Genomic DNA, 21,588 nt, shown 5'->3' with positions numbered 1-21,588 from the left:
TGATATGTGACTCCTCCCATGGGAGGGCTGTTTAAAATCCCCAAGGGATTGTGATCCCTAGGTTGAGCAGAGGCTGGGGCTGGGTAAACAACAGCAGAGGAAGGAAGAGCTGGGCCCAGCAGCTGAAGTGAGCACTTGATCTGATCCACAAGGACCATTTTCCCCACATCGACTGAGCACCTCCTAGACTTATAGCCAGCAGTCAGAAGACCTCTGAATCTCAGCCTGTAGTATGCCCAGCCAGAGGTTAAAACCCCCTGGAGAAGATAAGGAGTGAAGGCTGGGTGGAGGGGCAGCCGCTGAACTCGGACGAGACAGTTCTCATAGTGGTGTTGGCTAAATGCTCTCATTTCTCATGTGATGGAAACATTTTTCATGGAATGACTCTCTAGGGATTCTCCTCTTTACTGCTGGCTTTACTTCTGGAGAGCCTCAAGAAAACAGTAGAACGTAATAGCCCTAGGGGTTCACTCTGAGCTCTGGCATGCCTTAAGATCCTTAGTTTCCTCAAAATAGTAAGATCTTATTCTTGTTGCTGTTTGAGACAAAGTCTTACTACTACGTACTCAGGCTGACCTGGGAACTCTCCATCCTCCTGCCTCAGCTTCCTGTGCAATGGATTACAGGCGTGCACCACCGCACACCATTCATTGTAGGAAGATCTAATAATATACTGCCAGTTGCTGCAAGGATTATCAGTGCTATACGCAAAGGGTTAGATGCACGAATGTGCATAGAACAAGGAGCTATTAATATTACGACAGCTGGCAGCTGCAGCCACCTCCTCCTCTTCGGCGGTCTTGGCTTTACCTCTGAGAGGATTGTGCCCACCTTGGCAAGGGTTGTATGCAGGCAATCTTCCCAAGATTCAGGACATCCCAGGAGATACCCTGGACATAAGGAAATCACGTGGCTTCTCTAATCCTGCATCCTACACTTTTTACATGGCCTCTGAAGGGAGCTGCTGCTATAGACAGCTGGTCCTGCAGCGCTGCCTCTCATAGGAGTGATTAGCGGTGTCATGCATCCATTTGTAATGAAATAGGAACGTTTTGATTTCTCTGGGAAGCCGGATTTTCTCCCAAATCCTTGCTGCTTTCATCCTTGGACATGAAACAGCCCATTCTAATCTCATACCAGGCAGCCATTATAGAGAGCCCATGAAATCTGATCACCCACTTGTCTCCCCACCCCCACCCCCACCCCCGCGGCAGCTTTGATGGCTGGGAGGGAGCCAGTTATCCTCTGCCTGCTGCTAATAGCTCTATGCATTACTGAAAAGCCGTGTTTGCAGGAGCAGACCCATCAGGGAGACATCTCTGGTGAAGGTTGAGATTCAGCTTCTCCCCTGCTCCTCACTGTGGAGTTTCGGGGTCTGGAAGAGCTATTAGAAAGAGGCACCTGCAGTTAGCAGAGGTGGCTTAGCAGTTAGGAGCACTGGCTGCTTTTCCAGAAGATCCAGGTTCGATGTCCAGCGTCAACATGGGAGCTTATAAGCATGTGTAGCTCCAGTTGCAGGGGATCTGACACCTATGACCTCCCTGGGCACCAGGCACAAACGTGATGTATATATATGCAGACAGAACTCCCATACACATACAAATGAAATGAGAGTAAAAATTAAAAATAAATGCCAGGCATGGTGGTGCATATCTTTAATCCCAGCATTCAGGAGGCAGAGGCAGGCAGATCTTTATGAGTTCAAGACCAGCCTGGTCTATATAATGAGTTCCAGGATAGTCAGAGCTACACAGAGAGACCTTGTCTCAACAAACAAACAAGGAAGGAAGGAAAAAAGGAAAGAGGAACCTGATAAGGCCGTCTGCCTATCTTGCCACATTCTTATCATACTCTTAGCGGATGGCAGATGATAAGAGATGAGAAAATATAAGGGGCCTGGAGAGCTAGCTGGTAGCTCACAACCATCTGTAACTACAATTTCAGAGAATCCAACACTCTCTCCTGGCTTCTACCAGCACCAGGTATGCATGTGATGCATGGATATACATGTAGGCAAAACACTCTTACATACAAATTTAAAAATTTTAAAAAGGCGAAGAAAAAGATGAAAGATGGGAATGATGGCTTGGCTGGTAATGGTACTTGCCACCAAGGCTGACAACCTGGGCTTAGATCAGGGAAGGGGAGAACTGACTTTCACAAACTGTCCTCCACATGTGTGCTGTGGAGTGTACACACGCACACACACACACACACACACACACACACACATTCCCAATGATGGATCCCAGGGAGAGGGGTGGGAGCAGCAGGTGGGCTAATGTCCAATGTCTTCCATGAGTTTCTCAGTCTGGTAGATAATTAGATATTGGTCAGATATCACAACAATAGTTTAAAATTTTTATAAATGCCTCTATTAGGAGAAAGGGACCTAGACAGAGCAGAGAGGGAAGGCTCTGGAAAAGCAACATTTGATCCGATGACAGAGTAGGGATTATTAAAGAGGGTGGGAAGGTGACAAGAGAATTTAGGTGAAGGAACAGCTCAGGAAGGGAGTGAGCTCCGGAGACCAAGAGCTAGAGAGCATGGAGTGAGAGGTACCTAGGCGGATGTGGAATTTACTGATACACAATTAATAAAAATTCAGAGAGAGAAATGGGGTTCAACCTGAAGATCCGAAAAGCAAAGCAGCTGGCCACTGGCTCTTACCTCGACCTCAGTCCGAAAGGGCAATCCTGCCTCCAGGAATCTCAGTGAGACTGTGTCTGAGAGTTGTCTCCTTCCATTTTATAATCCTCTCTAGGGCTGGGATTAAAGGTGTGCACCACTGGGATTAAAGGCACACACCGCCCCATTTCTGTGGCAACTAGTGTGGCCACTAAGATTAAAAGGTATGTGTTACCACTGCTTGGTCTGTAAGGCTGACCAGTGGGGCTGTTTTACTCTCTGATCTTCAGGCAAGTTTTATTTACTAAAATACAAATGAAATGCCGTGACAGCTTACAGGCTTGTTATTCAGCCTATGCATAGCGGGAGACTCCACTGCATAACTTTAAGCAAATGAGCATCATGCTTAGGTCTGTGTTTTCAAGGCTTCCTTCGGTTCCCGTGGAGCGTGGTTTGGAAATACAAGGCCCAATGCAGGTTGGTGGCAGAAGCTCAAGAGAGAGAGAGAGATGGTGTTTAGAAAAAGTATCAGAGGGGACAGACTGAGGTATAGGGGACTACCCTGATGACACACTGTATAGGGAAAGAAAGTGTTCCATCCAGATGACCTCTAGGGCACAATGCCATGACTGTTGGGGTCAAACCAGTTCAGACCCCAGAAGAAATACACCCAGTGGGCCATGATGAACCTGACATGTAGTCCAAGTACTGTTCAACTCCTGGCTCTAAGCATGGTTCTGTTTCATCATAATCTAGGATCTGATATGTAGCCTGTGGCCCTCCCCTATTTATTATGCCCTAGCCCCACATGCTCTGTACTTGGAGGGGGGGCCTGGGACAGATGACTACGTTTAGAAGAAACCGTGAAGCTAGGACCCTCGCCATGGGGGTGTGGTGCTTGTACAAAAAGACATGGAAGAAGGTTGTAGTTCGAGGCCTGACTGTCTGTCTGTTTTTGTATGTGGGGCACAGCAAGAAAGCAACCAGAAACATGTTTTATATTGGGCAGCCCTGACATAATGGGAGACGAAGCTTCCAGACCATGTGAAATACAATTCTGTCATCTAAGCTGTGCATTGTACAGTCATAAACAGAGACTGAGCCCCATTCTAGGGAGGGCATGGAACCTACTACAGGAGACATCCACGGAAGAGCGGGTGTGTTCCTTTCCTTGCAAAAGGCAGGTCCATGGGTTCAAGATCTAGGTTAGGACAAAGGTCCCTAGGGAGTCCTGAAAATGTCATCGGAAGTTCTGAGGCTAGAAGCTATTTATATAAGACTGCTAAGACAAAACAAACTAAAGACTCAGATGTGATGGCACACATCTGTCATCCCGACACTTGGCTCAGAAGTTCATTGTTGTCCTTGGCCAGCTTAGCTTACATGAGACCTTGTCTCCAAGCAAACAGAACACAACACAAAAACTAAGATATTCTCTACCTACTTTTCTCTCTCATTCATTCAGATAATAAAAGGGAATGCTCTAGAATCCAAGGGGCTTGAGGTATTGCAGTGGACTAAAGGGGAAGCAGCTGTCAGCGTCCATTCACTGAAACTATTCCACACACTATTTCTGTTTGAGTAAATACCTCTTCATAAACATATTTTACTCATATTAACATATAGTGGCCATGTTACTGTTTTAAATAAGTTATTAAATAATTTGAAATATGCCCAGCTTCAATTGCCAACATGGTAAATATTGAGAAATACAATCTATTAAAATAAGAGATTTTAGGAACCTGCTCACAGTGTTACACACCTGTAATTCTAACCCGCAGGAGGTGGAGGAAGGAGGGTCAGGCGTTCAAAGGTCATTTAGCTGCACAGTTTAAGGTAAGCCTGAGTTACAGGACAGCTTGTCTCTCTCTCTTAATCAGAAATCTTAGGCGTTTTCATTTATTTGAGGGAGAGTTTTGTCTTTGTGAGTTTGAGTGTGTGTGTGTGTGTGCACATGCATGTATGTGTATGTGTGTTATTATCTGACTCTATACCCTAGACTGGCATAGAACTCACCATGTAGCCCAGGATGTTCTCAACTTTACTGTAATCTTCCTGCCTTGCGTACTAGGATTATAGGAATGAGGCACCACGTTGTTAATACATTTTCAAATTCTCCCTTTCCGAAGTCCTTAAAAGAAAGCTTTCAAATATTTGCCAGATGACTCAAGGAACAATGAGCTCTGGGCTCCAAATGACACAGGGGACATAGCTTTCAGAGCCCAGAGGTCCTGGCTTGCGATTAGGAAGTCCTCTCTAGAGTTGGGGGTTGAACCCAGAACCTCACACATCAGCTGAGCGGCCCCACCTCCCGCATTCCCAGGCCCTTCTCCACCACAGGCTTCGCATGGACGGCAGTTCTGAACTCCTCAGTCAATTCTCAGCTTTCTCTGAACCGCAACACAGAAACCCGGTAGAGCCGGAACACATTCCACACTTCACAATTGTCAAACATCCACAATCATCTGAGGAGGAATCAGAGAGAAACCTCATATTAGACAGCTCTCCAGGGACAGGGAAGGTGAGCTAGAAACACCCAGTTTCCCCAAGGTCTAAATTCCAGGCCCGTAGTGAATGGGGAGCTGGTATCAGGCCTTTAAGGACTATGGTTTGCCACACTTTCCCTCGTCCTCCATGTGGTGGTGACAGCAAGGGGAAGACGTCCCACCATCCTTGCCACCTGTGGTAAGAGAGGGACCTGATGCTGCAGCGTGCAGGAGAGTGGACCCCGCACTTTGCCTGGACAGCACAACAGAGCTGACCCTATTGACCCGTGAACATGGGAAACCCGGCCCTACCCCTCATTTGCCATATGCATGGATGGGTGAGAGACATCAACCCCCCACCCCCGCCCACCAGTGCCTGGGGCAGGTGGGAGAGCTGACCCTGAGGTCATAAGAGCCCGAGAGCTGACCCTGTCTCCCACTAACTACAACACTCGGGAGAGCAGGCCCTGCACCTCACCTGGGCACCACCATAGAGCCAACCCTGTTGGCAGGGATGTAGGCGAGCCAGACCTGAAGTTGTGAACATGGGAGAGCTGACCCAGTGTCATGTGGCAGCATGGGCTGGGGAGAGATGCTTTCCCTCTTTCCCCCACCCCCACCCCACCTATCAACACCTGAGGCAGGTGGGAGACCTGACCCTGAGGTCATACAAGCAGGAGAGCTGTCCCTAGCCCTCATTAGCTGTAGCCCGTGGGAGAGTGGCCCCTACACCAGTCCTTGGCAACACGGTAGAGTGGGCCCTAAAGGTGTAGGTGTGGGAGAACCGGCCCTGAGGACCGGCCCCTACCCCCTTTTTCATGGCTGCAAGGGATGAATGAGCCAGGGCAATGCTGGAGAGCTCACCAGGGCGATGGTGGTGAAGACGAGGGAGAGAGGACAGGCTGGCCAACCCTGGCTTAGGAGTTTGCCTACCCCAATATCCACCCCATCTGTGATCTGTCGGAGAATGTGAAGGGTCCAGAACTGTAGAATCTCCGCAACACAGGGCAAAAACAGACTATCCAAGAAGAGTCCCAGTGAGGGCTCAGCACCAATAGTGTAGGAGACACCAGAGGCCTCAAACCAGACCAACGACTCTTTGCAATGAACACTTGTAAGTAGAGATATTTGGGAATAAAAGGGTTTATTGTGTGACTCAGTGTGTCCACTACAGCTTCCATAATGAGACTGATTTTTCCTTTTTCTTTTTTCTTTTCTTTTCCTTTTTTTCCTTAAATTTTATTTTATTTTTGCGGGAGGGGGCGGTTTGCAAGGGCAGATGGCAGATATGAGGGACGGGGAAATGAATGGAATACGTGTTTTGAAAGACACAAAGAATATGAAAAGAAGTTAGAAAGAAAGACTCTGGCTCAAGGGCAGTTTTCCGGGTTTCCGCTGGCTGCTCTTTACTGCCCCCAGTTATGGTCACTGGTCAGGCTGTCTGGAAGCTACAGGACAGTGGGACTGCCCTGTCAGCAGCTAAGACTTTGCTGGGCTGAGACAGCATCGGAGTGGCATCTACAGCTCAGCACCGGAAAACCTTTCTGCTTAGCTGGCCTGCCCTGCAGCTGTCTAGAAAAAGAAAAAAAAAAAAAGAGCCAGGGGGACCAGAGCCCTGGGTGATGGATGGGGCCGTGTGTGGCTTTCTTTTGCTCCTACGGATTTTTCCAACTGGGGAAGGAGAGGCTTATCTCTCATTTTTAATTGATTTTAATGCTGCTCAGTCAGGCTAGATCATATCTTAGCGTCCCCACAGCCTATGAGGAATGGCTTGAGGAACGGCCTGAATGTTAATGAAGGCTCGAGAGAAGCCAGAGGAGGCATGCAGGCCCTCATGGGCTTCGGTGGCCTCTGCAGCCCAGCCTTGAGCTGGCCTGTCGCCAAGGGCTAATGTGTACATCTCAGAGGTGGTGTAGATATGGGGATAAGGTAGTTTGGACCTCCGACGTGGAACTGGTGCAGAGGGCTGAAAATTTGGGGTTGTAATTACAGTCTGAAGGACCTCAAACGAGTAAAGGTTTGGGGCTTGGATGGGTCGCAGTCACGTGACCGTATTGAACTGAATGAGGCGGCTAACACACCAACGGGAAGGTCTAAAACAGTTAGCAGTTCTGTGGTTCTCAGCCCCAGATTCTTTGGAATAGCGCATTGCAGACGTGAGCAATAAAGGACACTCCTTTCTTCGTGAGACGGGAAGCCCAAAGAGACAAAACTGGCACTCCACGATCCCCGTCACGGGCATGCCGCAGTGATCTAAGGCCCTTGCATAGACCCCTCTTCTCAAATATTTCACTATTTGCCACCCTGGGCACCAAGCCTTTCCCATGTAGACGGCGGAGGAGAGGAGCGTTTATCTAACCCACAGCAGGACTGCAGGGAGCAGATGCCTGATCCACTCCCTCTTTGCCCAGTCTCCCTCAGCACGGCCTCCGCTTCCTCTTCAGGGGCCTTGGCGGTTCTCTGCGGCACTGTCAGCACCTGGAAGCCAGGCTGCTCTTTCTGTAAGCGGTTCTCTCTTCCCAGCCCCCAGCCCAAGCCTCACTGGACTCTGTCTCTATGTGAACTGGCATCAGAGGTGAAGCGTCCCTGGTCCTCAGTCCTCTGCTTTCAAACTGGCATTGTCTGGAAAGTCAGAAAAAAAAAGTGGAGTGGGCTGAGCACTCAGAGGCTGATGTAGCCACCTCGGGGATGGCACACTCCTATACTGGCCCCACCCAGTTTTCTTGAGTGAGAAGAGCCAGTGGGTATGCCACAGACTGGAGAGGAGGACCTAGAACTGGGCACTGGGTGAGTTGGAGATGGGGTGGGAAAGGAGTTTCATTTCATAAAGCAGAAGCATTCTACTTCTGATGGATTTCTGCCGGCTTCCTCCTCCTCACACCTCCAGTCTAGCTCTTCTGGACTCAGCAGAGCATCCTGAGGCCTCACAGGCCCAGACAGCTCGTTCATGAGTGGGGCGTCTGTCTTTCCTGGTTTCTTGGTCCCTCTCTCTTCCTTGAGAGAGGTTTCTTCAGTAAGGAGAGCTGGTTCCGTTTCTCATACAGACTCACACATGCCAAGAACAGATTTTGTTTCTTTCTTTTTTCTTTTAGAGACAGTGTTACTCTGTAGCTTCTCCTGGAGCTAGCTCTTGTAGACCTGGTTGGCCTCGAACTCACAGAGATCCACCTGCCTCTGCCTCCCGAGTGCTTTGATTAAAGACATGCACCACCACTGCCTGGCTCCAGGAACAGATTTTCCAATGTGTACCAACTCTGAAATACCTCCAGACACCATTACCTCTAATTGGTGCACACACATACAAATGGGGTTAAGGCCAGGGCCACTGAAACACACGGTGATAAATACATTGTCAAAGATTGGCGAATAGAAGATGGTTTAAGATCCTTCCTAATTACCTTCCTGGGTTTGAGAATACTGGCAGCGGACATATGGTCCCTCGCCCTGAGATGAAGGACAGTTTAACATTCACAGAAGTCTCAACAGCCACAGTACCAGCACTCCGCTGCCACTGCTAACTCCCACACAGTGATGTCAAGAGGGTTGGATGACAACTGACTTACCATATACGGGAGGCACCAGAGTACACTTTAAAGCCGGAAGCAGGCCTGCGCTTCACTTAGGAGAGAGACAACTGAATCTACCAAGGCCATCCATTAGACAACGCCCTTGTGAACAGCTCAGTGCTTGGTTCACAAGATCTGCAAAAAATAAAAATAAAAAATAACAATGAAAATGCAAGCGATCTATGGAGAACAATAACATCTAGGTTTACTCTGACACACACTTCTAGTGTACACTCACATAGCTGGTAAACACATCCAAGGTCTTTTTAGAAACACCTGTGTTGTAAAAAAAAAAAAAAAAGAAAGAAAGAAACACCCGTGTTTCGATTCCTACTCCTTGAAGGGAGCCTGAGATCTGTTCCCTGGAAGCTGAGATGCTATTATTGAACTGCTTGGTATTTTATAAAGATACTTCAGGGTTGCTCCTTTCAGATGAAGGCCATTGTCTTTCAACCAGAGCCGCTCTTTTTTTTTTTAACTTTTTCTAGGACTCTTGATGGTGAGCACAAGGCTCCTTGGCCTGACTTTCTGTGGAGGGTCTTCACCACTGACCTCTCCTGGGACCCCTTCAGGCTGCCTTTCCTGGGCTCTTCTCTAGCTACCAGGTCAGTGTGCAGTCAGTACCTCTCCTTGTCCATGTGTGCTGTGTTCTGAGGTCCCTAGTGGATGCCTTGAAGCCATCGCTAGTACTGTGCCCTAAAAAGGCTGTTTTTCCCCACACATGCATTCCTGTGATAAAATTAACTGATGAAATTAGACATCATAAGCGATTAACAGCAATTAGTAGGAAGGAGTTGGATTGCTGTGATATAATTTTATTTAGTAATTATGAAGTCTTTCTTGGATTTCTTATTTAATATTTTTGGACTGTAGTTGTACAGTAATTGAGGCCTGGAGATAAAACTTCAGGTAAGGGGACCCCTGTAGTCCTCTTCATTTCCCAAAAGACATTATAGAGGAGGTGTGTGTGTGTGTGTGTGTGTGTGTGTGTGTGTGTATGTGTGTGTGTGTGTAGTCCCGGCTGTTCTAAAACTCACTCTGTAGACCAGACTGGCCTCAAACTCACAGAGATCCACCTGCACCTGCCTCCCAGGTGCTGGGGTTAAAGGTGAACACCACCAAGGCTCGGCTCTAGAGGCTTTTTACAGTGTAGTTTTGTAACTCAATTGTGAGGTTTTTTTAAAAATATTTATTTATTTATTGTGTATACAATATTCTGTCTGTGTATATGTCTGCAGGCCAGAAGAGGGCACCAGACGTCATTACAGATGGTTGTGAGCCACCATGTGGTTGCTGGGAATTGAACTCAGGACCTTTGGAAGAGCAGGCAATGCTCTTAACCACTGAGCCATCTCTCCAGCTCAATTGTGAGGTTTTTAAGCAAGAACTTTGTAGATGGCAACGCTGTCTCTCAATGTCAAAAGGTTGGATGTGCCTGGGGAAACAACTACCTGAGCTTCAGGGGACTGTTCTGAACCCCTTGAAGTTTCTCTTATCTCTGTTCTGTCCATTTGGTGCCTCAGTTTCCTTGTTTCTCGTCCATATGTAACCTATCTTATTGGGCTTCTTTGGAGATGGGGCATAGCTCAATGGTCTTGGCTCAGGCAGTGGGCAGCAACGATTCTCTGCCACCCAGTAACCCTTTTCAGAAACCTGAGTGAGGGGTAGGTCAGTCAGTGGGGTAAGGGATTGTGAAGAGTCCTACCTTTGAAGAGAAGGCAAATCCACAAGGGGCAGGAAAGACACTCGGGCAAATAGCACGGGGCTCGTGTTTTGCAGTGACATACTCTGGAATAGTCACTGGATGTGTCCTCAGGAGACAGGCTTGCAGGAGGAAAGGGCTTCTTTGCTGGCGAGCCTCTGGCCATTTTAGCAGCCAGCAGTTCAGGTCCACAGATGGGGCTGACTGGAGATGTTATGAGTAGAGTAAGTGGGGGTGGTGTGTCCAGGTGTATCCTGGGAGTCACAGTGGGGCTTCCTAGGTGCAGACGCAGATCTGAAGGTATCCTGGGCTCTTGGAGTGTAAGGAAGAGTGGAAAGGTTCAGAGTCCGTGGATGTCTGCTCCATCGTCATCCGGGTTGGGAAAGAGCAGAACTGGAGAGGAGCCATGCAGAAAGGACTCTTATTATAAGCTTGGAGCTGTGTTAGCTGATCTTTTTTGTTGATGTGGGAACTGGATCAGGAGTGGGAGCGGCTACCTTCCCACCACAACTTATCCCTGTGTTCCTTCCAGAAGACCAGTGACCTGAAAGCCTCCTCCCCCAGGACCCACCCTGCCTGCCCTCCTGAGCAGGCTGGATTCAGTCCTTGGTTCCTCCACCAGCCTGCATACATGAGGCCTAAGCCTACATCCATCATCACTGGGTCTGCCTTGCTAAGCACTCAAAGGTAGAAGAACCAGGTCCTCTTTTTAGCATCTCTCTGGGCATGTGATGGTTAATGAGCTGTACCTGTTTCGGGTCTCTGCTTCAAACTTTGCTCAGGTCCTGTGCTGACTTCCTCTCCAGCCTGCAGTCTTCTACCTTGGAGGCCCCTGTCCCTCTCGTAACTGAGCTCCACATCACAGTTTTATTTTTTTAAATTTATTTATTTATTTATTTATTTATTTATTTATTTATTTATTTATACAATGTGTGTATGTCTGCAGGCCAGAAGAGGGCACCAGACCTCATTCCAGATGGTTGTGAGCCACCATGTGGTTGCTGGGAATTGAACTCAGGACCTTTGGAAGAGCAGGCAATGCTCTTAACCACTGAGCCACGTCTCCAGCCCCCACACCACAGTTTTAAACTGCGAATAAACTCCTGGAAGGTTGGCAGGGGGCGTCTAGAAGGTCATTTGCGGGAAGGAGAAACGTTAGACCCTGAATCTCAGGATTCTTGGAAGTGAGAATCTCGGTCTGGGCTGGGGTGGGGCCCCACCTAAGTCAGCTCACACGTGGACAGCTGCCTGTGACACAATCCTGCTTCTCACCTGGGGCCTGGCAGCTATGGGGCTGGAAGAAGCCACAGAACTCATAGGTTTTGGTGTCTGTGTCTCAAATACGAGTAAAGGCCAGGACAAGTTGATAAAGAAGGTGGCTCCAAGGTTTCTCTGGGGCAAGGGTCCCAGGGCTTACAGTCAGAAGATGGCCTGTCTCCCACCCCATCCGTGGGTAAGCATGTGACAGAACTCAAGGCCATACCCAGGTCAGAAGATCTGTTCGCCTCTCCTCTCCCTAGTCTTGGTTTGGCTGCAGTAGCTCACCCCAGTCAATAACCTTGCCCAAGGGGATAATGGGTGAAGCCTCCTTGGACACCCCATCCAAAGAATTTTGCAGAAGGGGAGGCTGGGTGAAGCTACAGGGTCCTCTGCCAGGTGGGATTCCCAAGGAGGTAACCGCTCTGTTCTTGCTGAGAGTCCCCCACGGCTGTGTCCAGCAGGAATCATAACTGTGTTGGCGTTTCCCAACCTCTATTTATGTTAACTGCAAGACAGGCAGGAGAAAAGTCATAGATACACATATACTCTTCTTTTTCTGCTTTTTGTTTTTTCAAGACAGGGTCCCACTATGTAGCTCTGGCTGTTCCGGAACTCACTCTGCGTCACTATCTTTGCTCACTTCCTGTTGACTGATGGAAGGAGGAGACTTGGGTCCAGAGAAGTGGCGGTGGTCAGGGGCCTTACTCAAGGTCACTCAGCAGAAAGTGCTGGTGTCAGGTCCTGGCCCAGCTTCCTCCTGCAGTCCTCATTGTGGTGCCCATGGCAGGTAGCACAGTCATAGTTTTCTTCTTCCTCACTGTTTTCCTGGGGACTGGCTGCTGAGAACAGCAGTGAAGGCAAGTGATGGGATAGGGATGGGATGAGAAAGAGGCTAGAGCATCATTAGTGGTGTCAGGGTCTGAGGACTCTTTGGTCTTCGTGGGATGAAAGCTGATGGGGTAGGCAGCAGAGAACAAGACAACAGTCAAAAATCCACTCCCCATACTCAGGTGTCTCCAGGTAGGGACTTATCCACTGGCCTCCTCTGGCCTCACTTGTTTCGTGACACTGTTTATGCTTCTATTTTGCTGTGGGACAACGTTCTGTATCCTGTCAATCATACTTTAAATAAATGCTGATTGGCCAGTAGCCAGGCAGGAAGTATAGGCGGGGTGACCAGGCAGAAAGTAGAGGCAGGACAATGAGAACAGGAGAATTCTGGGAAGAGGACATAGTCCGCACAGCCACAGAAGAAGCAAGATGTGACTGCCTCACCAAATAAGGTACCGAGCCACATGGCTAACATAGACAAGAATAATGGGCTAATATAAGTTATTAGAGTTAGTAAGAAGTCTGAGCTACTAGGCCAATTAATTTATAACTAATGTAGATCTCTGTGTGATTTCTTTGGAACTTAACAACTGCGGGAACCAGGCAGAACAAAAACCTCAGTCAACACTATTTAGCATGCCCTAATTCTTTGTTACCCCCTCAGTTCTGCCACTCCAGGCCCCAAGGGCAGGCATCTGTCTGGTTCATCTCCGTTCCCAGTACACGGTTCAGGGAACGCACAGAGCAGGTACTTGGCACACATCTGCAGAATGAATAGCTGGGTCAAGAGTGGTAAATCTATGGGCCCTGGCCTGAGGGTGTCGTGAAGTTAGTCATGAGCTCTCCTGGGCTCTGGGCTAGATGCCCAGTACCTCAAAAACCAGGTATGGTGCTGCTTGTCTCTAATCTCAGCACTTGGAAGGTAGAAAGGGGATCTGAGGTTCAAAACCATCCTTGGCTACACAGCCAGCCTGGACTATGAGACTGTCTACACCCCTCCCCCAAAGAAGCGAGCTTCATGACACACGGCCTGAGCATAGCAGAGCACAGTAGGTACTTACTGGAATAGAGAGAAAAAAAAATCCCAAAACATATCTGACGTCCCATGCCACCATTGGCTTCCCGTGTATTATGCATACATACATGTACAAGAGCATCCTTCCAGGACACTTTGAGGAAATCCTGCTCTGTAACAGTCAACTAGTCTCACCCAGCACACCAAGTATCTCACTCTGCAAGCAAACTCCCCGGGCTTCTGCTGTGACATCATGACGTAAGAAGAAATAGATGTATTTTTGTCTCTTTACCTGGCACACAATTCAGAAAACCTTTAGTATCTCCAGAGTGATAGAACGTCTTTGTACACTAATGACATGACAGGTGACTGCTCCCTAGACAGTCAGGGTGGAAGCCATCACCAGCCAAGACTCTAGTGACAGAGGACTGACCCCAAGCTCTGGGGAAGACAGAGGAGCTGAAGGTCGAGTTGATTTCTGATGGCTAATGATTTAACCAGTTATACCACCTACCAAAGCCTCCAAGGGACCCAGATGAGCCAGGTTCAGGAGGCTTCCAGATTGCCAGTCACAGGGAAGGCTGGGGGTGGAGCAGGGATGGATGACCAGGGAAGAAGTAGCAGCCCCCCTCCCCCCAGTGCTCAACCACAAATGGACATCTATCTCTCACCTCTCCAAGGCTCAAGGAGTTGGGAGCAAGGATTGTAAGAACCAGAGACTGGCGAGCACTGGAGAGAAGCAGGGCCTCCTGGACACATCAGGACTGCTACCCTCGTGAGCTCACGGCACCTGTGGGTCACATGAGATGAGTACACGATTAGCCAACGTTCTACACGAGCCCACGCCTGTCACTGACCAGCAATCGACACTGGTTGCTTCTAGGGGCAGGACAGATGGTTTTTAAAGGAATAGCTTGGGGAAGGTTGACCATGCTCCAGTGGATGCCCCCCCCCACCACACATGAGCACAAACTGGACTTGATGAGCTATAAAAATTAAAGGATGTGAAGGGGAAGGGGGTAAGGAGGTGAGGATGGATCTGGGAGGAGTAAAAAAGGTAGAGGCTTGATACGATTAAAATACAGTGTATGCAATTTTACACACACACACACTTAAGATGTTCCCTATTTCTGATCTTGCCTTATTCATCTCTCTCATCTGGTCTTTCATTTGAATCCTTCACTGATCCTCTATAATAAATGAGCACACCTAAATGAAGTGTTTCCCCGAGTTCTGTAAGCTATTTTAGCAAATTAATTGAACACGGGGCAGGAGCTGTGAGAATCCCTGATTTATGCTTCATTGGAGGAAGCGCATGCTACCACCCTAGGGCTTACGATTGGCACCCTGAGTGGGGGAAAAGTCCTGGGACTGAGCCCTCAGCCTGTGGGGTGAATAGACAGCCGCTATCTGCAGGTAGAAGGCACCCGAACTGAATTGAGTTAGCGGACACCCCGCTGATACCCTCTGAGACCGGCTTAGTGTGTGTGGGTAGAAGTCCCCGTTCCTGGGCTGTTGGACGGGCCCTGATGAGGGCCCTGATGAATGATGTGTGAGCAAGAGCAGGAAGACACTTTTTCTGCCTTTGACACCCTTCCCCCATTCGCTCCCTGGTGAGTGCACTGCAGCTCCAGATCAGCAACTCAGCTTCCCCACAACTTTGTCAGCGTTAGCATTAAGGAATCAACCTGGAAGGTGACAGAGCTTCCTAAAAATATCCCAAAGGCCTCGGTGCAGAGCTGCAAAGGGAAGCGGGAAGTGCACAGCCCCAGGGAGCCTGCCTAGACTCTGGGCCATCCCCACACTCACGTCTCCCCATACTTGTTTGTGTGGGCCTGGATCAGCGCATGCAGACTCTGTCCCAGGCCTAACCCCTCCAGAGAGTATCACCCACCATACACAAAGATGGGGAAACTGAGGTCCAGAATGAGGTCAGCCAAGACAGCCTATATACCACTAAAGGGCTCTCTAGAGTGCTGTTCCGTAGTCAGAGGCAGACAGACATGAGGATAGAAGCATTCCTCTGGACCCCAGGGATGGAATGTTGTGCCTCCTCCCCACTGAGTCATTTGAGATTTCTTCTATTTCTTTAATGAAAGAATTTGATTTATTCTTCGAGAATGTCGTACATGTATATACTGTACTTTAACCATAGCCACCCCCACTTCCCCCAGGAGTAGCGATCTCTTTGATGAGAGCTTCATGGTGGGTGCTTGACATGCAGTGTTATTTGGGATGGGAGAGAGAGGCACCGAGTGGTTTGATCTTTCTAGCTGACTAATGAAGGGTTTCCAGAACTTGTCCAAAGTCTCAAGCTGGAAGATAGCTCCTGGAGGTTCCCTGTGGGGTCTCCAAGCTCCTGAGGCTGGGTGTGTTTGTTTCCAGGGCAGGGAGCCTCTGGCTGTAGTCATTAGCTGTCTTAGCCCTTGCTGATTGCTGACCACAAGTCCTCTAAGGGCTCTCCCTCTGGGGTAGTAGAGACTGCTTTCTGACAACTACTTACATGCCCCTTCCCCTCTGAGCGCCCCCCCCCACCCCCATGGCACAGCTCTGAGAGCCATAGACTGTAGCAGGCTTTCTTTTTGGCCACCCCCCAGCTCCCAAATAAAGAAATGGAGACTTAATATTAGTTTTGAATGCTAGGCCTTAGCTTATGCTTGTCCCACTAACTCTGATAACTTAATCTAACCTGTTTCTTTTCATTTATATTTTGCCTTGGAGCTTTTCACCTCTATTCTGTAATGGTCTGTCCTGTCCCTTTAAGAGACAAGCCCTGCCCACTCCCTCCCTTGTTCACCAAGTCCACCAAGGCAAGCACATCTTCCTTTTGCTTCCAGCCTGCCAGCTCTCTTCCTTTCCTTCTCTCTTCTGAAGATATAGCTGCTGCCCTTGCTCCTCTCCTCTTACCCCCGCCCCTGCCTCTCTTTCCCCCACTTTCCCATCCATAACACTAAATAAATACCCACTTTCTCTGCATGGCATGCCTGTCTCTGTCTCTCACCTGCCGCAGCTCCTTGTGGGACCAGCTGACCTGCCGAGGTCTCTGACCTGCCGTGTGGCTCCTCGTGGCCTGCAGCCCCTCGCCACCATTTAGAGCAGGTTGTAGTCAGCAACTAATGCTTAGATGCATCTGCCAGCCAAGTGGAAACTAGGAACAGAAGTTAAAATTTATGTACTTAAAGAAAAAATCATATTGTAGAAAAAGAACAGATAACAGGGATCTGTAAAAAGAAAAAATAGACTTATACCTTTGAGTCCTAGCAAAAATTACAGATTTTGGTTAGAAGCATTTATACAGAGAACCATGTATGGTTTAGACAGAGATGCTTTTGGCCTGATGAGAAATACCTTTAGTTTATATTTAAATGGCAAGTAGAATAAATCTAAAATCTTGAGCTTGTGACCCAAACAGTAAATAGTTAAGCTTATTAGAACAACGCCATAGAGGGGGGAAGAAATTAAAAACATTTTCTATATCTTAACCTGTATTTACATCTTAAGTCATTTCTTTTAGACCCTCAAAGCTTATGAACTTTTATATCCTCAGACCTTAAAACATTTTTTAAAGAGATCTAGTAGTTTTAGAATGAACTAACGAGCTGGCAGTAGCTTTGTGGGAGGATCTGGATACCTTTTGCTGCTAAACTGACATTAAAACTGCCCTAGTCATCAATACTATCAGAGACCCCAGAGGGATAAATAAAGTATATCTGTGTATAGACCAAGTAGTTTCCGAATCTATTAAAATTGACAGGGACCAGAGTCCATATACAGGTAGGTAGTCATACCCAGGTCTCCATAACATTGGAGGCAGAAGTATCGAGAACAGCAGTCTTACAGTCTTAGCGAGGGCCATAAGGTGATTTCCTTTCCTATGGAAGAGGGGGTCATGGAAAAGTCTGACCTTATTTTTTTTTGTTTGTTTTTCGAGACAGGGTTTCTCTGTGGCTTTGGAGCCTGTCCTGGAACTAGTTCTTGTAGACCAGGCTGGCCTCGAACTCACAGAGACCCGCCTGCCTCTGCCTCCCGAGTGCTGGGATTAAAGTTGTGCCCCACCATCACCCGGCTGACCTTATTTTGTCCAGGCAAAAGTGGTGCAATCAATTTTCCAAGGTCCTACTGTTTGTCCACAGTCTGGACCGGGTCCTGGTAGCAGGTGTGGCTCTGGGGCATCTCGCCAAGTGGTCAGCGTCATTGTAATCCAGGTGGAGACATCATGTCGTCCCATAATCTTCTTTGGAGACCTTGGGTTACTGCTAGGATCTTGGAGTCTCTGTCTAATATAATAAGCGTTTTAAGCATTATTTTAAATGCCATATTCTGCAGATATCTGAAGTACAAGTTTGACTTTGAAAACACATACAAGGATCTAAATAAGGCTGGGCGATGGTAGTGCACACCTTTAATCCCAGCACTCGGGAGGCAGAGGCAGGCGGATCTCTGTGAGTTCGAGACCAGCCTGGTCTACAGCGCTAGTTCCAGGACAGGCTCCAAAGCCACAGAGAAACCCTGTCTCGAAAAAACCAAAAAAAAAAAAAAAAAAGAAAGAAAGAAAAAAAAGGATTTAAATAAGGCTTATTCTTGTAATTAATTATATCAGTACTTTAAGGATGACTAACTTCTGTTTCCTAACAGTGTATAGTAAGTCAGCAGCTTTCACAAGACTAGAACTCCACACTCTGTAATGATTTTGAAATAAAGCTAATAAAGAAACTGAATTAGTCATTCCGAGGGTAAACACAGAACAAGTTTGTATCTAGTTGTTAATGCTGTCTCCCGCTAAGGCAAAGAAAAGGTCCCAGGGTGAAATGGGAGCAGGAGAGGAGGCTAAGAGCTAGCATTGCCCTAGGGTAAACTGAGACTCAGGTCTATTTCCCTGCTGATCTATAGACCCCATCTTGGTAGGTGTGTACCAAGTTGCCCTGGGAAGGCAGCCCTGGGCCCGACATCTTTCCCGCTTCACAAGTGCCGATGACAGGACTCAATCATGGGTCCTGTCTGTCCAGGAGCTCAGGAGGCGATACTGGGACCTCAATGCCATCAGTCAAACAGTATTGACCCATTCTCGAATTAACCAAGGAGACCAGTTGAACAAGTTTTTATACCATCCAGCTTTTGCATGAGAATTCTGTTCTTTATCATTAACAAGGCCATTGAATCTCTAATTACCCTGGAGACAACATTCTTTCCCCAGAAAGGGAGGTCCAAATCCCTTAGTATCAATACAAAACTTTATGACTCAGTTTACCCAAATAGCTTAAACCCAACAAAGTTAGCAAAGACAAGGAAGCTACACGTACATTTTTAAGCCTGGATAGACCTTGAACAAGGAAACACATTTTTAAACCATTAGTTAATATTTTTAATGCTATGACCTTTTAAGATAGTTTTCCATGTTATAGTGATACTCCCACTAAGGATTTTTCCCATTGTTATTTTACAACTTCAGTTTTGCCTATGTTGAGAATCTCAATCCAAACATCTGACATGCACGTGGTCCTAGACTACCCCTGAACAACAACCCCCAAAAGATTGAGATTTATAAGCTTGGATGCTGTTCCAAGCCCTCTATCAAACTGTTTAGGTCATTGTCTTCTGCATCACAACAAATGAACATTTCCATTTCTGGTTAGCTTTTGGTGCTTATGGCTCTGACCCTAATTTTTAGTCTCTTATTTTCAGTTCAAACATTAGCAATATAAAACATTTTATAAGCACCGATGTCCCACAGCCTCATAAATTTATTAATTTTTTAAACAATTAAAATCTCTTAAATGTTTTCCTGCAAAATCAAAAATAAAGTACTTCTTTGGTTCCACACTCGACAGCATGCACATAGCCTGTCCTTTAGATCTCAGCCTGCTCCATTTCACTGTAGCTGGTATTCCTGGTGACTATCACCTGGCACTGGCATTTCTAAAACTGTTACGGTCCATTGTTGCAACCGCACATTCTTTGGGACTCTAGTCCTGCCATACATTTATAAATTTCAGCTGTTTCCTAGGATCCTTTTATGTCTTTATAACCATTATCACCTGGAAGATTAAATTAACAAAGTCTAGCTGGCAGAGCTAGGTACATTTGAGTATAAAAACATTAAGGTATAGTTTTAATACTTTAAACTATATATATATATATGTATATATATGTGTGTGTGTGTGTGTGTGTGTGTGTGTGTGTATAAAACCTTGTTTTTAGAAAGGGACATGAGTCATCATGCACAAATCTATCCCAATCCAAACTATCTTGGAGATTTGTTAGGCCCATTCCACTCCACATGGGCCTAAGAAATCTTAATCAAGATGGCAGTGAAATCGTGTGGCATCCATTTTTTTTTTGCCCCCGGCATCCATTTTTTTTAACCCTAGAAAAATGGCAATCCAAAATTTAAAATGGAATCATGCCTTATGATTTCTTTAAAATTACCCATTCATAGATTTTAAGTTATCAATTTCTAGTGTTACTAGTTAACTTTTGACTAGTTTTATATAAATTTTAACAGATTTTTGACCATATTTAACAAAATAAACTTATAAATCTGAAGCTACAGAATGTTCACATAAACAAGACAGTTTTCACATTATCTATACAAAAAAAAAATCATCTGAATTTCTGCTAACTCAAATTCAGTAACCAGAGCTCAGAGATAAATTCTGAAGTCAGGCCCATAAATGTGGCCACAGCAGTGATGGGTGGCAGAGACAGCAAAATTAGCCAGGCCACTTCTGTCTCAACTCTATGTAAGAAAACTTACATAGACAAACTTTTTAGCAAAATAAGCATATTCAGTATTTGCATATATGAGAAACCACAGAAAACATAGTTCACATCCCCTTTTGACTTTTTATAATTTTTATATACTGTTAATCTGTTTTTTCTCTATTTTTTTAGTCTCCTGCTTTTCCCCTCACTTTACAGACAACATACCAAAGTCTTTTTTTTTTTGTTTTGTTTTTCAGATAACATAAAAACTCTTACTGAAGTCTTTCTTGTGGTTTCCCTCAGTGGTGCATAATATATTGCATGGCTACAATATTTTAAACAAGAACAGAAACATGCACATATTATAACAAAAATAACTTTAAATTTATAGCATATGGTGTGGGAGGTCCTTCTGTCTATGTGCTGCTTTTATTGGTTAATGAATAAAGAAACTGGGTTGGCCTACATCATGGGAGAAGGAAGGCGGAGTCAGAGAGAAGCCATGGAGTTGCCGAAGACAGACTCTGGGAACTTTACCTGGTAAGCTACAGCCACGTGGCAATATACAGATTAATAGAAATGGGTTAAATTAATATAAGAGTTAGACAATACAAAGCTAGAGTTAATGGGTCAAGCAGTGATTTAATTATTACAGTTTCTGTGTGATTATTTTGGGTTTAAGGTAGCCAGGCATCCAGGAGCCAACAAGCAGCCTTCCTTACTACAATCATACAAAATTCTGTACCAGCATGAAACATCTGAAACAAACAGTAGTTTTTTTATTTACCAACGCATAATAAGTTGTAACCAGCCCCTATAAATGATGATAGATATTTATAATGCATTGGGTCTGAATGATCAAAGCAGCTCTGGTGGAGGGAAGTCTGGCTGTAGTGTGACAACATGGCCATTTCAGTAACACCTATAGCCAGAGTCCTTGACCCACGGAGAGATGCGCAGCCCCCAAGACGGGCAGAGGGAACTCGTCCATGGGGGGTGGGCAGGGTGGTATGCAGCATGGGGGGAAAGACTGCTAACCTCTCCAGATGATAAGCTTGTCCCGGATCCCCCAAGCCCACTGGGACCACCACCTATAGAACCTTCAACCGGCCCATAAGTTTTCTGTGTTTTGCTTCATGTCTCATGTCTGTCTCATGTCTTTCTGTAAGCAGGCCCAGGAACCGTAAGAGCCTGTAGACGATCTAGGTGGACATGCTAAAAGATCACAGGTGGGGTGCCTGGATCCTTCTGCAGAAAGAGTGGTTCCCTCCGGTTTCTGTAGGGAGACTCAGGTAGCGGTCTCAGTTCTATAGAGAGACATACGGGATGCGCGTCTCAGTTTGGTAGATAGACGGGCGGGTCGCACCTGCAAAACAGCTTGAGGCTGTTGGCTTTGGT

General features: G+C 46.8%; 1 long non-coding RNA gene across 2 annotated transcripts; it reads right to left on the bottom strand.

Moving 5' to 3' along the window:
* Window positions 1-2,286: 2,286 nt before the first annotated feature.
* On the bottom strand, window positions 2,287-17,761 carry LOC126501256 (uncharacterized). 2 transcript variants are annotated; one of them, XR_007591605.1, is made up of 6 exons: window positions 17,560-17,761; window positions 16,490-16,636; window positions 14,160-14,278; window positions 10,386-12,147; window positions 8,678-8,815; window positions 2,287-5,093 (listed from the first exon to the last, which is right to left on the bottom strand). It is a non-coding gene; the product is annotated as an uncharacterized lncRNA (long non-coding RNA). The 2 variants fall into 2 exon arrangements; XR_007591606.1 differs by lacking the exon at window positions 17,560-17,761 and having other exon boundaries at window positions 16,490-17,384.
* Window positions 17,762-21,588: the final 3,827 nt, after the last annotated feature.

Source organism: Alexandromys fortis, unplaced genomic scaffold (assembly GCF_014885135.2).
Source record: "Alexandromys fortis isolate MF-2015 unplaced genomic scaffold, M_Fortis_MF-2015_v1.1 scaffold_30, whole genome shotgun sequence".
Classification (NCBI taxonomy): Eukaryota; Metazoa; Chordata; class Mammalia; order Rodentia; family Cricetidae; genus Alexandromys; species Alexandromys fortis.
The sequence above is the reverse complement of the archived record's forward strand: the minus strand, read 5'-3'. Positions and strand labels throughout refer to the sequence as shown.